Source organism: Squalius cephalus, assembly GCF_949319135.1.
Source record: "Squalius cephalus genome assembly, chromosome: 3".
In the NCBI taxonomy this organism is placed as follows: Eukaryota; Metazoa; Chordata; class Actinopteri; order Cypriniformes; family Leuciscidae; genus Squalius; species Squalius cephalus.
This window is the reverse complement of record NC_137124.1, coordinates 22,012,611-22,019,194: the sequence shown is the minus strand read 5'-3', so window position 1 is coordinate 22,019,194 and position 6,584 is coordinate 22,012,611. Positions and strand designations below refer to the sequence as shown.

Sequence of the window (6,584 nt, the reverse complement as noted above, 5' to 3'; positions counted from 1 at the left end):
CGCACGTGCTGATTAGGGAAGAGAGAGAATGCGCTAGATAAAGAGACGAGAGGTGACGCTGAGAGTGATCGATTGAGTAAAGAAAAATAACTTTGACTCTATGCTTGTAAAAGTACATTTAATTTGTTCTGAGGTGCTACATTGGTGAAATATTTTCCATTTACATCTCTGGGATTGACTTGGAGTATATTTTTGTTTGTGAATTTGAGACAAAACGGATTTGGTGAGTTCTCTAAATTGTTTAAAATATGTATGGTTCCAAATTTTATTTGTAACTGTTATTAATGAGAAGTAAATGTTTTGTTTAATTTATGTCGGAATGAGATGTGGATTATATGGAAATATATATCCACATGTGCTGCCGTAACAAACGTTCAGCCACCATTTTGAGAAAATCTCATGGTTGCTTGAGACTGGGAAGAGTGTTATTGTTTCAAGCAAATATTGAATCTTTGTAAATTGTGTTGTATTGTTAATAGTGTTTTGCTCTCTTTGTGTGTTTATAAAAGTTGATTTCAACAAGATGGCGGGCCACCCAACAAACCGTAGAGGAGAACAGAGACTGTTTGTTATAAGCCACCTGCAAAGGAAAGCCACTTTACCTGGGTAATCTCCATGCTGGTATGACTGTAAAGACTGTTACATTTTACTTCCTGCAGTAACAGTTGGACTGAGTTGATTACAGCGGACTGACGGTAACAAGAATTGTGTACTGTACAGAATTGTGAAACCAGCCTTGAGAATATTGCACCTTTTGTGCATTTTCTTATTTTATTTTTTTCCTTGAATGTCGAGTTTGGTTATCTATTAATTTGTGTTAAAACAAAAAGGTGACTTTGAAGCAGTCTGAAGTCTAAGTAATACTGCACAGTAGAAACCACTGAATAAATAAGAAAGAACTAAACTCAATTGATTAGGCCTAAAAGCGAACATTAAATACTTTATTAGATCTGAACTAAATAGGATAAAACAACTAGGCGAACGAAACTAGTTGAATTAGCGCAAATAGAAGGAAACCTATAGGAAAAAAGAAGGGAAACATTCATTTGATATATTGCTTTATTTATTTTTTATTCTTTTATATTGTGAATTGTAATTAATTAATTTTCTTTTTATTGTGTGTAAAGTGAAGTTTTACAATTGCTCACTTTTTGTCAATATAAGCCAGCAGTTCAAACACATTTAGTAGTCTGTGTGAGTTCCATTATTGCTCCTCTGATCCTTAATACTGGTCCAGCATACCTCAACCTGAGGGTGACACGAATGTTACACTGACACTTAAAGCTTGGCTATATGTACCCGAATCAAAACACAAATTCAAACAAGCCTTAATGTCCTGGCAGTCCTATTAAACCTATGGTCCTTAAATGTATGATATTTAAACCCTGTCTGGTATGCATTAGGTTCTAATGGTGTGGGTTTTTTGTTTTGTTTTTGTTTTGTTTGTTTTTTTTCTTCATAGAAGAAAAAGGGGAAAAGTTGCCACATGGGAACTCTGGTAACACAAATAGTGTGAATCTTTACAAAGTGATGCATGTGTCTTATTCAGTCTATCAGTTCCTCCTGCCCTCAGTTTGAATTGTCAATTTTACAGAACTGACATTAATTTGTTTCCATTGATTTGCCATTAATACTAGCATACTGTAAGGCCAGCCCTGGACCATCCCTATTTGTGTATTTCTACCACTAGGTGTCACAACTGAGTCACCACAAAGTTCTCTGTTTACACATTCAAAGTGTTCAGGTAGCACTGAAGATCAAAAGTCCTGTTTGATTTTGCTTTAGAAGACATGACATTATTCCAACCTTTCTGTGTTGGAGACAGTGTAGGTGAATTATCCATGATCCACACAACAGCCTTTGTAGTCTGGATGAATGAAACCAGTGAAACCAGTGGTCCAGGGCTCACTAGGTGGCCTCAGCAAACTTCCAAGGGGTCCATAGGACAAATATTTTATAATATCAAAATCATATTTCTTATTCCAGAATCCAAAAATAAATCATGGTTAATTTAATATAAATCACCACTCACAGTTTCTCAGTTCCCAAGTTTGAAAACAAAACATATCGTCATAATTACAGAAGAAATATCTTAATAAGGAGGGCCTTCAAATATTGTGTTGGATACTGGACAATGGGGGGCCTTAGAGTCAAAAAGGTTGAGAACCACTTGTTTAGATTGTTAATTATAGTGTTATTGATTGTCTCTACCGACTGGGTTCATATAAATTATTCTAAGTGATTCTTTTTTATTTCAGTTTGTTACATTGTGGCACCAATTTGTATTGAACACTCTTAATGTTATATTTATTTTTAAATGTGATAATTATTCCATTCAAATATATAAGAATAAGCAGAAAAAAATGCAAAATCATTATTTCACAACACATTTTCATTTGTACTTGCAACACTTTTACATATCATTGCTGTCAACATTTAGCAGGGCCGGCCCGAGGCATAAGCGAACTAAGCGGCTGCTTGGGGCCCCCTCGCCACCAGGGGGCCCCCAAGCGAGTTTTTTTTTTTTTTTTTTTTTTTTACATATTAATTAAATTAAACAAGTGACATAAATGAATGAATGGATTAATAATTCAAGACAAGAAAATTCTGATTTCATTATCAATATAGCCTACCTGCCTACAACTGCTGCTGTGTCTGCCAGTGTTTGAGTCATGCGCATAACCTCGCGTGCATAGACAATTCGTGCGCAAAGTCACGGTAATGTTAAGCCATGTCACAAAAATTTGATTTGATCAATGATTTATCCTTTAAATTTAATGATATTCAGAACAGAACAAGAATAAAAAAATAACTAAAAACAAGCCAAAACGAAATAATTTAAAGCGAAAGTGAAAGCGGCGTTGGGCTCACGTATCTCTCTCATTAGAATCAAAATGTTTCAACATTCGCAATGGATTTGGATGGTAAACTATTCTTTATTATAGGCTTCTTTGTACTTCACCCACGTTCCAATATCGAGGGAAAAAAATCATTCTCTTCACTTGCGCAAAAATGTGCTTGAAATCCAATATCGAGGGAAAAAAATCACTCTCTTCACATGCGCAAAAATGTGCTTGGAAACATCACAGTTGAGCGTTGCTAAGGCCGTTACGCAGTGCTGAATAAGAATTGTAGGCTTATTTAAACAGAGCAGTGTAATTATTTTATTATTATATTTTATTACGGCTATAACGAACAGGCTGCCGCTGCGATGTCAAGATTGCAATGCTTGAATATGTTGTGTGTGTGTGTGTGTGTGTGTGTGTGGCACGGGCGCGATCGTACAGTCGAAACATAAAAACATACTCCGTCATGTTCATACAAGACATCATTCAAACTGCAGTGTTGCAAAACGTTTGAGGATATTTTGCAAATAAGTTTTTTAATATGTTTTGTGACAATTTGTTCTCAGAAGTTTCAAAGAGTTAGTAAAAGAGTAAAGAAAAAGTTAAAACATTTTTAAGTATCTATTTTTTATTAAATATTTATTTTGTATTAATACATAACCTCATTATATTAATGTATAATGTAACATTATAGAGTGACATTGTGTCAATAATCGCCAAGCATAGGTGACTCCGCGTGGTGGGAGGGGGCCCCCCAAATCAAATTCTGCTTAGGGCCCCCAAAAGGCTCGGGCCGGCACTGACATTTAGCCAAACACAGTGCAGGAAATTTGCTTCTCTGACCCACTGAACAGGTTTGATTTGGGCTTGTTAATTAAGATGTATCGCAATCATTATAATGAGAACAAGCCTCGACATGATTCTAAAGCTAGGCGTGATGTGTTGAAGACAAACGCAGCCCCTAAACGACATAAATAGACATACCATTAAGTGTGTTCTCACATTAGACACAATGAGATGGAAACAAGATGCTCTCTTTCAGATCACCACTCCTCCCTAAAGGTGTATGAAGTATTTCAGGAACTCCAGAAGCAATACACAGAATATGAAGGCAAGAATACCACTCCAAAAATTCTCTTCTCATTATATAACGCACTCACTGCGCTCTTAGCAAAACTCATGGCCTGAGGGTCAGTTTTTCATAAATCTCATTATTTTAAATTTTAAAAAGTGTTGTGATATGTAGGTATGAGTGCAAGAAAAGAGGGAAGAGAAGGTATCAAAACAAGTGTGGAGGAAATATCATCGTACCAGACATATATGCGTTATGTTTTATGATCGAATCAGTTTGGAAGTTTTCAGTTTACCGAACATAACTTGCATAGTTTCCTAAGGTAAACAAAGGTGTAGCTGGTGTTCGTGCTGACATCCCATCTGTGTGTTTTAACATCCTATTTCTGTCCTGTTTTGTAATGGATAATCTTTTCACCCATCCATTCAGTCATGATTTTCACCACACACATTTTCTGAGTGTTTAATGCACGGATTAATGGAAGTGTGTAACACGGCTACCATTAGACAAATTTAGAATCACAGGAAATTCCCAACCTAATCGCAGTGATAAAATTTAATCCATGCTTGAAATATGATTAAAGGCTGAGATGATTCACCGGTCAGTTAAACTGAGAGGCAAGATGGAACAGACCACCCACATATCAGTTAAGTAGGATAACAATCAGGTCTTCACGAAGTAAATCAAATAAAAGAATTACATACATTTATAGCACTGCAACATATACTTCTTAAAATAGACATTAATGAGGCATACAGATTTGGCACAAATTTTAATAGTTTTAAATTGTGCGAGGCCTGGAGCGAAACCAGCTTTGTGTTTACCAAAACAAGTTCAATCACAAGCAGCTGAGTAAGTGAGCAGATGGATTCCAAACCTTCCACCTTGAGACACTGAGCAAGAGCAGTTCACATGTGAGTGCGGACACTACATCATCTGTATCAGAAGATTAAAAAGTCAAAATTAACTTCTAATGTAATCTTTCCCCTGACATTTATTCCAATGTAACAGCATTAGCCCAGGCTGATCCCTGTGATTATGACATCATATTAAATCAGTCTCTGAGAAAAAGCTGCAAAGTTTATCATACCTGCAATGTTATTAAAGGAATATTATGAATTGTCACAATAGCCTATTCATTTTTGATTAATGAACATCAATCAAAAATGCTTTATTATATTTGTTTCCAAACATCCTAAAGATGGAAAATGGAAATAACTGATCGGGTAACTCGACCGTTTAACCTGGCATGACGTCTTAAAAACATGCCACACACCTGTGAGACACCGGAAAAACGCATACAGGCATCCATCTAAGGCATGTCTACTGTATGTGCCAGGTCAACACTTTTTTTTTTCTATTATCATGTGAGCAATGAATATGTGAATAATTATGTCACAAAATTGTGATTTTAAAAATCATTAAAAAAGCTCAGTGTAAATAAATCAATTGCCTGATTAAGAACTGTTACATGCCGATATTTTCTACTAATGAGTTGCTATAGTGGTGCATTCATTTGCAAACTATCAGGAAAGTAGAAAAAAATAGAGAAAACATTGAATGCTGCATATTCAATTTTCTTGCCTTGTTAGTTCCAGGATGACACCCTGCTTGCTCCCCACAGGCAGACATGGCTGCTGCTTTCTCAATTTATAATCTGAATGAAAATCTAAAAATACCCACAGCATTTTATGAATGAAACACTAAAAATATAACTCACATCCATCTCCCTCTCTCCCTCTCTCCCCGGTGCTGAAGTGTCTCAGAATCAGATGGATCACACCACATGCCCATGATCCTAGGCATATTAATGCCCTGAGCTGAGCCTCCAAATGTCAGTATACATTATCACCAGATCTATTAAAGAAAAAAACTGAGACCTTGATTTGAGTATTAGCCCTCCGGGCCTAGGAATGCTGAAATTTTTTGAGTATTTGTTGACAATCTTCAAGTCTGTTGCTCATGCTCAGATTACCCCACCTCCCCAGTGTAACGCTAAGTTGCCAAATGAAGACGATGATGAAGATTCAATAATAAGAGTATTTATTCCAAACGCGATAACAAGCCAACATGTGAGGCAGTGTGCACTTGACAAAAAACAATACCGGACACTGAACTGATGAAAAGCAAGAACTTAAATACACAGACGATTAACACAAATGACGAACAGCTGGGATGAATGTGATTAGTGTCCATGGTGACTGATCGGTGGTGGGAAACAGACAAATAAACACATGAAGAATGAACACAAACTAAAAGTCCATGAATTGAATATAACTGAACATAATGGTGACACCCAACATGTGACTGGACAGTGCTGAACAAGCCTTATGCCAGCATCTTGTATCTTTTGTATGTTTAAAATTCCACTTTGTGATTGCATTTTTTTTTTTTTACAGACAGACATAAGGGGATGATCCCACAGAACATGGTTTTGCTCTTAAAAACAAGAGATGCATAACAGTTACCATAGTACTGCAGTTACTTGTACCGTACGCAATAATAAATGGAGAACTACAGCGCTGATGAATGGAAAAGAAAAATTAGGCCAAAATATCCCCAAAACGGTCGTTGCCGATTACGGTATCAAGGTCCTGCCCGTACTCCCGCTCCTGCAGACTCAATCGCTCAATCCGACAGAGCTTTATGTTTGTCCCAATTCAGAG

General features: G+C 36.5%; 1 long non-coding RNA gene across 1 annotated transcript; it reads right to left on the bottom strand.

The window, feature by feature from the left end:
* Positions 1-4,802: 4,802 nt before the first annotated feature.
* Positions 4,803-6,012, bottom strand: LOC307155907. Its single transcript, XR_013820615.1, has 3 exons — positions 5,899-6,012; positions 5,639-5,775; positions 4,803-4,854 (listed from the first exon to the last, which is right to left on the bottom strand). It is a non-coding gene; the product is annotated as an uncharacterized lncRNA (long non-coding RNA).
* Between the last annotated feature and the right edge of the window lie 572 nt (positions 6,013-6,584).